The 10,188-nt window shown below is 43.4% G+C and overlaps 1 protein-coding gene and 1 pseudogene across 1 annotated transcript in view; both read left to right on the forward strand.

The window, feature by feature from the left end:
* Positions 1–10,188, forward strand: part of FREM2 (FRAS1 related extracellular matrix protein 2) — a 198,320-nt gene that overhangs the window by 55,502 nt on the left and 132,630 nt on the right. The window lies entirely within an intron of this gene.
* The window catches only part of LOC105888003, a 1,398-nt pseudogene continuing 551 nt past the window's right edge, over positions 9,342–10,188 (forward strand).

Consider the following 10,188-nt stretch of genomic DNA (forward strand, 5'->3'; position numbering starts at 1 on the left):
AAAAAAAAAAGAATGTTAACTGGGAAGTTGAGCGTGGTAGCTCACACTTGTAATCACAGCACTCTGGGAGGCTGAGGTGGGGTTGCTTGAGAGTAAGAGTGAGACCCCCATCTCTACAAAAAATAGAAAAATCGGCCAGGCATGGTGGTGGCTACTTGTAGTCCCAGCTACTCATGAGGCTGAGGCAGGAGGATCACTTGAGCCCAGGAGTTTGAGGTTGTCAGCTATGATGACGCCACTGTACTCTAGTTGGGGCAACAGAGTGCGATCCTATCTCAAATTAAAAATAATGTTATATTAAGTAGGAAGAATGACACAATAATCCTGAAGTATTAGTAATGCCTGAATGGGAAATAGAATTTTAAGGAGCATATATTTAGTATATGGAATCTGAAATAGGGGGGATATACTTTAAATTAACCAGATTTTCATCTGATTCAATTATTTTTAAATTCTTTTGAAGTATGTCTTTAACAGTATAATTATATTAAAAAGAAAAATTTTACCGAGCATGCTTTTTATATTTAGTGATAAACCTTCACAGAAATGTTCTAAGTCAGGCTACAAAACCAATCCCGAGACAGCTTGTTAAAGTAAACTTACTTGAACATCTATCCCATACTTAATAAAAGCTATGGATATATTGGATAGTGTTAGGTAATATCGTTCTTTATTTTTCCTTGTGTTTACAAGGAAAGAGGTTATAAAGGAAGCGGTACTGCTTGATCGAGTCCCTAAAAACATCAGGCTGATTCCAGTCTTTCCTCCATGCTTTTGTCCCTTCTTTAAAAAAAGGTCCCCTCTGTTGACCTAAAAAGTCTAGATTGTCACTCCAATCCAGTCCCTATTTTCAGATTTCCCCTGGATGTAAATACTTTCACTGAAAAGGGGTTTTGGGGGTCCTTTTTCTTCAACATTTCATGAGCATAGATTGAAACCAGAAAGCTGACAGGGTCAATGCTGGGCTGTTATCCACATTCTGAGAGCAGAGTTAGAGGCAAAATCTGGAGTCTGCTGCCTCTGTCTGTTTGATGTCCTCATTTCGGCTTCCTCCATTCCCAGCTTCCCACAGCTGAGCCCTTGTTTCACCCCCAGTCCCAAATTCACATTCCAGTATGGTCCCCTTTTTAGTTTGTGTAATTTCTCATTTCGAGAAGTCTGATCCCATTTCTTACTTTCATGATTCCTGTATCATAAAACCTAGGAAATCCTGCCTCACAGAACGCAGCAGGAATACGCCTCGTTAGGTCTGTGAGTACACATGTCAGCGGAGGTCTGATCACTGCGTCATCTCCGTACCTCTGTCCTAAACTGGTCTGTAGGCCGTCTATGTAGGCGCTCTAAACGCACGCTCAAAAACTGAGAATTCTTTTTATGCATAACAACATCCCAATCCTGTTTTATTTTTTGGTGAGACTCACAAATAAGTTCGTAAGTAGAGAAACCTGTGTACCATGAAACTACTATGTGTCTCCAAGCTGTGCCCGATGAGAAATCTGTAGAGACCTCTAGGCATGTAAAGCACAGTAAGGTTCTGATCAGGCTTTTGTCCTAATATATAAAAATGCCCACATTGCTGTTCACAGTACCCAGATCACTTTTCTGGCTGAAACTCTCCTTAGAAACGACAGGGGCTGGGGGTGGGAAGGAAGAAGAACATCTTTCTTATATTAAGAAAGATGAAGTGAACCAATCATATGGTTTTATGAACTTACTGTCTGGCAAATAGCTAAGAATAATGGTCTAGAGTAGGCACAGGGGATTGAAATACCCTGATTGAAAATCAGGGCTGATTAAAAATATCCACTTTAGGCTCGGCACCTGTGGCTCAAGTGGCTAAGACGCCAGCCACATACACCTGAGGTGGCGGGTTCAAATCCAGCCCGGGCCCGCCAAAACAACAATGACAGCTGCAACCAAAAAATAGCTGGGTGTTGTGGCAGGTCCCTGTGGTCCCAACTACTTGGGAGGCTGAGGCAGGAGACTCGCTTGAGCCCAGAAGTTGGAGGTTGCTGTGAGCTGGATGCCACAGCACTCTACCCAGGAGGATAGCTTGAGGCTCTGTGTCTAAAAAAAAAAAAAAAAAATCCACTTTACTAGATGAATGTTTGATGTCTTGAAACTTCTCACTTACAGGACATATTGAAGGAATAAACCAGACGTCCTCAAACTATGGCCCACGGGCCACATGCAGCCTGCCTAGGACATTTATCCGGCCTGCCAGCATCACTACCTGTCCTGCTTAGCAGCCGACTCGTCCTGGGGCCCACAGTCCAGCCTCCAACAGTCTGAGGGACAGTGACCTGGCCCCCTGTTTAAAAAGTTTGAGGACCCCTGGAATAAACTAATATGTATTTTAGGCCGAATGCTCTATACCTGACAAACAGCATTCAGGTGAAAGAGCTTATACTTGAGGTGAACGGAAATTGTTCAGTTGGGTGACTGCCGTGAAGGGAATTAGGGCTTTACATGACCAAAAAGGGATTTAACTCCTCCACAGAACAAATAAAGGCAGGAAAGAGGAGCTTACTGAGACAACCTCTGCACTTTGCCAGCCTTTCCTGAGTCCTTGGTGGAAGCCACGCAGAGTTCCAGACACTGGTCGGGTTAGAGCCTCCAAAGTAGGGCAGGTACATAACTGAGACCTTGCTCTTAAGCCCAGACATTTCAGCCCTGTTTCCCCTGTTCTGATTCGGTAGTCAGTCCAACTTCTAGAAGCTCATCAGGTATTTCCTTGTTTGAGTCCAATGCCCTGCCTAGCTTGTCCCCTCATACTGAGAAAAGAGAGGAAAGAGAATAAGAAGCAGGAGAAGCAGAGGTGTCCCCACAGTCTCATTCCCTTTGTTATCAGTCAGGACTAAAAGATATTCATGAGAATTTTCTCTCTTAAGAGTGCATTATGAGAACTGTCTATATTAGATAGCTAAAAGATCATTTTCCTATTATTTATTAAAAGGTACTTACACTCTGGTTTTATCTGTATGTGCATTTTCTCTTACAAAAATTTTCAGTTACAGTTTTCTGAGTCATGCAGTTGAGGGGGTGGGTGTGTGTGCACGCACATATGCCCACGTCCATACACAAGGGCTGTCCAAGAAGTAGCCTGTAGTAGCCTGTATAGCCTATGGCCAGGAGGAGTGAGAGATATAAGAAATACCTGTATAGCTCATTAACGTAACACCTTGGTGGAAAGGGCATGGAGAGGGATTTAGCTCTCCTAACAAGCATGAGAGCTCGTGAGATGAGAGCATTGGTGAATTGGCAGTCTCTACACCTGTGTTATTGAGAGGCACGAGATCAGCCTTATATCAGGCTGGAGGAGCAGGCAGTTGGGAGCTTGCTCATCTATCATGGACCCGCTTACTCTGACTCTGTCTCCTCTCCTGCCTGCTGAATGCCAGCACGTCGTCTCTCTGCTGAAGATCACTAAGTTCTGCTAAAGACTAAGATGTATCTATTCTAAGACTGCTTTACTCTAAGACTCTCTCTCTTTCTCTCTTCTGCTAAAGTAGATAGCCCTCAGACACCTAAGGGCAATTGTTCCTGAGCAAGGTAGTTTAGGGGTCCGCGTCTGGAACCTAGTTAAGCCGGGCCCTGACAGTATCCAGCCATGTAATAGCAAAAATAGAGAAGACAGACATGGCTGGAAACTTTCAGGACAGCGTACACAGACACACCTGTTGCCCCGAATCTGCCAGGCACTTGCCGTCATCACACACAGACATAACACGCACACGCACACATAGTCCTGTGTGCATTCATAACATAGGAGCACGGTTAACAAATTTTCATTTTCCAACTCATTTAATTCCTCAGTCAAAAAAAGATATTTTTCAGTAGAACTTGTTAATATCTCATATCAACAGCAGCCAGTTGAGAGGTGAATTGATGACTCCGAATTGTCCCTGAGCTTCCTTCCGAAATTGACGAGCCAGAGCTGCCACATTGATTCAGATCCTCGTGGGAAGCAGTGACTGATCCGGGAGGAAGAAGTGCAGACGGGGACAATGTGCTCTCACAAGTTTTATCTCTTTATCAGCTTTAAAGTTTATGTTGCAGCATTATCCTCTTTCCAAACCCAGCTTAGCCCATGCTTCCCGTGCTGGTTGTTTTAATAGCTTCAGAAGCATTCTTCTCAGTAAGCCTCTAAATCCCTTATCAGAGCTGGACAGATCATAGGTTCAAATGTCCACAGAGAGTAAGATCCAGCTGAAAGTGGGAGGCCAACAGAGCGCGTTGTACAGTGTTGGAGATTTTAGCTGTGTTTTTTGGAACCGGCCAAAATTCTAATCTTTGTCTCTTCTGAGATCTGATCCCACATTTGAGTAATTAAAAAATGGAGCTGGGGCACTCTACTGTTAAGCCACGGAAAGCAAAGCAAAGCATGTGTCTCCAGCAATGATGGGTCTCTGTGGAACAAGCACCCCAATAGTCAAGGGTGTTTGCTTGAACTTAGCTTTATTTTTATTTTTATTTTTACATTCTCCAAACTAACATATTTACTTTGCTATTTGGATTAGGAAAGGGAAGTGCTTTGAAACGGAATTTACATTATTGGCAGGGAAAAAAGTCCCTTAATTTTATTGGATTTTGTTTCTCTAAATTAGCGGTTCTCAACCTGTGATTTGCGACCCCTTTTTAACAATGAAAATACATTGGGGCATGAGGCAGGTTGAGAACCACTGCTCTAAATTATAAAGTATCTTTTCCAACTCTTGGTGTGTCAAATGTGGAAATACAAAATTAGGTGACCTGAATGTGATTGATAGTCCACAGGCTGTCTGTTCATAACTGTATTTTATTTTATTTTTTGTTTGAAGCAGAGTCTCTCTCTGCCACCCTGGGTAGACTGCTGTGGCCTCATTGTAGCTCATGTAACTTCAAACTCTTGAGCTCAAAAGATCCTCCTGCCTCAGCCTCCGGAGTTGTGAGACTACAGCTGGATTTTTTTTATTTTTAGTAGAGATGGGTCTTGTTCTTGCTCAGGCTGGTCTTGAACTCATGAGCTCAGGCAATCCACTTTCTTCAGCCTCCCAGAGTGCTGGGATTACAGGTGTGAGCCACCACACCCATCCACATAAATGTATTTTAAATAGTTTATACACAAAGCCAGCTTGTCCCAGAGTGCATGATGTAAAAGAAAGTCTTATTGTAACACCTGAAGACATGGGTTCCCTGGTGAAATGAGACTGTGAAATACTACATGCTCTAAATCCCTTTCTTGCCATGCTCAGTGTACTCATACACACTAAAGGGCCTAGGAGCTGTTGCAGTAAAGAATTCTGTTTACACAGCTTCATGCATAATATTTCTGATACCGGATTTTTGACTTTGGATTTCCAGGCTCTTGGTCTCAACGATTCGATGAATGAATCGATGGACCACAGGATGGACAGTAAGTTAGGTTTTATTTACAGAGGTATTATTACAGCTCTTACAAAGAGCCAAACCTTGCAGAACAGGATAAGATAGGTTTTATATAAGTGTTACAGCTCTTACAAACAGCCAAACCTCCTTGCAGAGCAGGATGCAAGAGTCACAGCTCTTACAAAGAGCCAAACTTCCTCACAGAGCAGGGTATAAGTGTTACAGCTCTTCCTCTTTTGCTCTCTCTCCCTCAATGGTCTGCGATGATCTGCTGAAGTCTTGTTCTTCTGCTCTTTCTTCCTTGATAATCTTCGATCATCTGCAGTGATCTGCCCCTAGGCTCTTTATTCAGGGGTTTATATAGGGGCAGTTGTCCAATGAGCTGAGAGCTTAGCTGATTGGTCTATAAAATAGACCAGTCAGGAGCAGGATTGAAAATGGACCAATCAGGGATGCACTGGAGGAATCGCCAGTGTTATCTGCTCATCAGCCTGGTCTCTTTGTTACTGGAGCCTCCCGTTGGAGAGGAAAGCTCCCCCTTTGGCTCCAGCCTGCAGGCAGAGCTGGCAGGTCCTCTAGCACCACTCTATTGGAGCCTCTGGTTGGGGAGGGAAGCTCCCCACCGCTTGCTCCAACCTGCCGGTTCCTTTGCTGGCTGCTGCCACCAAGACAGAGGTGGTAGGTCCCCAAGCCCTACTCGGCTGAGCTGGCTGGGGGGCCACTTTTCCAGTATCATTTCTCTCCTAGTTGACACAGAGTGGTTTTTTGAAAAAAACATAATACCTATTGACAGCCAGGAAAAATAAGATTAAAAAAAAATGTATTTTGAGAAATGATTTCCCAAATCATTCAGTGAATAAACATGCAAAGGATTCTGTGTATTCTATATTTTTGGAAAGTGTTTTGAAAAGTGTTTTAAGACCAAAGGTAAGGGTAGGTATGCAGGAGTGTGTGTTTGGGGGGGCGGGGGGGTGTACACAAGCACATGCATTGGAACATGTACTATTTCTCCTTTCAACTACAAAAAGGGTAAGGAAATTTGGATAGCTGTGTGCAGAGCCCAGTTTTGTATTTGTACATTGACCTTGGGAAGCCTTTCTACTTTGTGTGCTCAACTCAGAGGTGCTCTGGTGAAGCCTAATCTGCTGAAACATCTAGCATGGAAATCACTGCCCACATATTTGATTTCATACTGAAATCTAACTCATGCATACTGTATCACTTTAACACAGTTTGGTGCATTTCTCAAGATCCTTCCTCATCCTTAACCTCTTATGAGATTAGCCATAAATTTCGACAGGAAAACTACTGGCTCAACTACTTCCTGTAACAAGAAAGTAAACACTTGGTACCAGAAACTTTTCCATATCAGAGATGGATTTGGTAAGTTCTGCATATTGGCATGAGAAGAGAGGCAGTTTTACCATTTGATCACCTGTATTATCCATTCAATTCATAGGAAACAAATTTCCAAGGAAAATAAGATAATATGTTTATGTTAGGTTAGGTTATGTTATATGTTGTTACATCAGAATATCGTTAAGTTTAGATGATGGTTTCTGAATGTTGGCACTGTTGACATCTCAGGCCAGTTAACCTCTTTGCAGGGGAGGGAGTGGTCTGAGCCATGGACTGAGGTCTCTGGCCTCTACCCACTAGTTCCCCATACACTTCAGCCCTCTCTCCCATTTTGAACACCTAGAGTATCTCCAGACATCACCTAATATTCCCCCAGGGTCAAAATTTTCGCCCCCAGCCCAGGGCTCCTGAGTTGTGAAGTGTCTGCTTTCCTCCTGTGCCTCCTGAGTGTCTGCTTTCCTCCTGTGCCTCCTGAAACATCTCTGCACGCAGTTAGTGAGCTCTGCAGCAATTACTCTCGCAAACCCTCAGCATATTCATAATATGCCACCTGCATTATATATTAACTAAATGAGGAAAAATGTGGTTTATCGTGGCCTAAAAAATGTTGTCACACTGATCTTTATTTTCTTTTTAAGTGGAGGGAGAGACAGAGAACTTAACCTGTGGCTTGCATTTGGATTTTGACCAAATAGATACTTAATGTCCAAAACTCCTCCAGGAAATCCAGTCATGGTTTCTTTTTACTGCCCAGAACGAATATGTTCTTAGAGCACCGTCCTTTACCTTTTCCTAAGGACAAAAGAAATGTATTAGAACTTTAAATTTTGTGTACATTTTAATAAGGCCTGAGTTTCAAACCCCTTAGTATACAAAATGCCTAAGTTTTAGATTCTTCAAATAAAAATCTTAGTTTCTCACCTGATTCATTTTACGTATGAATAAATCCTTAGTGTGAAATGTAGCAAACCATATAGCTCATGGGAAGAGAATTGAGAACTCGGAACATTCTGTGAAGAAACACCTGTAAGAACTGGGTAACCTAACACCTTGGTGATATGGGGATGGGAAGGGATTCGGAGCTCCTTAACATGAGAGCTCGCTAGACGAGATCAGCAGTGATTGGCAGTCTCTACACCTGTGGCGCAAATCGCCAGGGGTTTAGTCTATAAGAAGCTGCAGAAGTAGACAGTCGCGGAGCACACATTCTTTCATCGACCGGCTCCCTCTGACTCTTTCGAAGTCTCTCTGCTCAAAGGGCGTCTCTCCAAGAAGACTGCTAAGATTTACTCTCCTATTAAGACTGTTTCTCTCCCTTGAACACTGTCTTTCTCTCTCTCTCCCTCCTGCTAAGGTGAATAGCCCTCAGGCACCTAAGGGTAATTTTTCCCAAGCAAGATAGCACAGCCTCTGTGTCGGGGTGGGAGACCTGGCCAGTCTCGGGCCCTGACAGTGAAAATTACTCATACGGTTTGGTGAGATGTTTAAAAATGCTTAACTCAGAGTCGGAGGATTACTGGAATGTCTTAACATTGCTACTCATATCACTTCTCATTACTAATCATATATTTTTCTTGCAGTGTAAAACAAAGTGATTTGGATTAAACAGACAGGAGGAGTGAAAATTAAACACATAAACTTTTTCTTACTAAAAAAATTATTTTTCATTTGAGAGTAATCATTGTTCAGTCTTTTCAAGACATGGTGGACTTCTGCTGCAAGTCCATGGAGGATAGGGTCCTTCTCTCCTGACTTCCTCCATACACAAAATTAGTTGCCTAAAGAATTTTAATTAAAAAGAGGGCTCTTTAGTGTGGCCATATACCACAAGGCTGCATCCAGTCTGCTAGTTCAGCTGTGTGCTCAGCTGCTTGTCACGGGCATTTTTTTGTTAGCCATTTTGTTGTTGTTTATGGGTAAATTTTAATATTCAAAGAATTCGGCTCAGCGCCTGTGGCTCAAGTGGCTAAGGCGCCAGCCACATACACCTAAGGTGGCAGGTTCGAATCCAGCCCGGACAACAATGACAGCTGCAACCAAAAAATGGCCGGGCGTTGTGGTGGGCGCCTGTGGTCCCAGCTGCCTGGGAGGCAGAGGCAGGAGACTCACTTAAGACCAGGAGTTGGAGGTTGCTGTGAGCTGTGATGCCATGGCACTCTACCCAGGGGGACAGCTTGAGGCTCTGTCTCAAAAAAAAAAAAAATTCAAAGAATTCCTTTTTATTAGAGGCAACATTTTTTGTCTTATATTGCTGTTTAATATGTATTCACCCATTTGTTTCATAATGCAAGTTTTCTCTTCCACTGGCAGACAATCTACATGGCGAGTGTTTAGGAAGGATATCTCACACTCCTGCCTTATGGTATCCTCATGAATCCTCACTTATTCTTCCAGATAAATTATTTCTTTTTTGCAGTTTTATTGAGATATAATTGACAAATAAAAATCACATATTTATCAGGTGTACTATGTGATGTTTTGACCTGTGTATACATCGTGAAACGATTACCACAACCTAATTAACATGTCTAGTACCTCACAAAGCGAGGTGTGTGATGGAGACAGTTTTAACATCTACTCTCTTAGCCGCACACACTTTCAGCAGCACAGGCAAGATGGTGGGTGGCCGTGGTCCTGGAGGTGGTAAGAAGGACGATAAGAACAAGAAAAAGAAATACGACCCTCCTATACCAACCAGAGTGGGGAAAAAAAGAACTCAAAGGGACCAGATGCCTCAGTGAACTACCACTGCTGATGCCTCACACTCAGTGCCGGATAAAATTGTCAAAGTTAGAATTAAAGACCATGTTCTCGTGGAAGAAGATAATTCATGAGACATCAGGAACAAATGAAACCCTAAGAAGAAAATCAAGAAGAGGGAGGAGAACAAGTGGATGATCTGAGAGGGACGGAGATCTTGGGGGCTCACCTCTGGGGGCTCAGAGCACTGTGTAGGGGCCCTTTCATTTGTAGACAAGGATCTGCTGAAACCAGGCTGCTCGGTCCTGCTCCACCACACACTGCACACTGTGATAGGGGTGCTAATGGGTGATACCGATCCCCTGGTCACAGTGATGAAGGTGGAAAAGGCCCCCCACGAGACCTCTGCCAATAGTGGGGGCTTGTACAACCAAATCCAGGAAATTAGGAACCGGTGGAGCTTCCTCTCACCCATCCTGAGTATTATGAAGAGACGGTACAAAGCCTCCTGAGGAGGTCATTGTGTGTGGTCTTCCTGGCACAGGTAAACAACCCTTGTTTGCCAAAGCTGTAGCAAACCAAACCTTGGCCACTTTCTTGAGAGTGGTTGGCTCTGAACTCATTCAGAAGTACCTAAGTGACAAGCCCAAACTCATATGACAATTGTTTCGAGTTACTGAAGAACATACACCTTCCATTGATGCTGTTGGGACAAAAAGACATGACTTGAGCGAAGAGTGATGGAACCGTTGAACAGGGAAG

This window comes from Otolemur garnettii, unplaced genomic scaffold, assembly GCF_000181295.1.
Source record: "Otolemur garnettii isolate 467f Iridium unplaced genomic scaffold, OtoGar3 scaffold00154, whole genome shotgun sequence".
Classification (NCBI taxonomy): domain Eukaryota; kingdom Metazoa; phylum Chordata; class Mammalia; order Primates; family Galagidae; genus Otolemur; species Otolemur garnettii.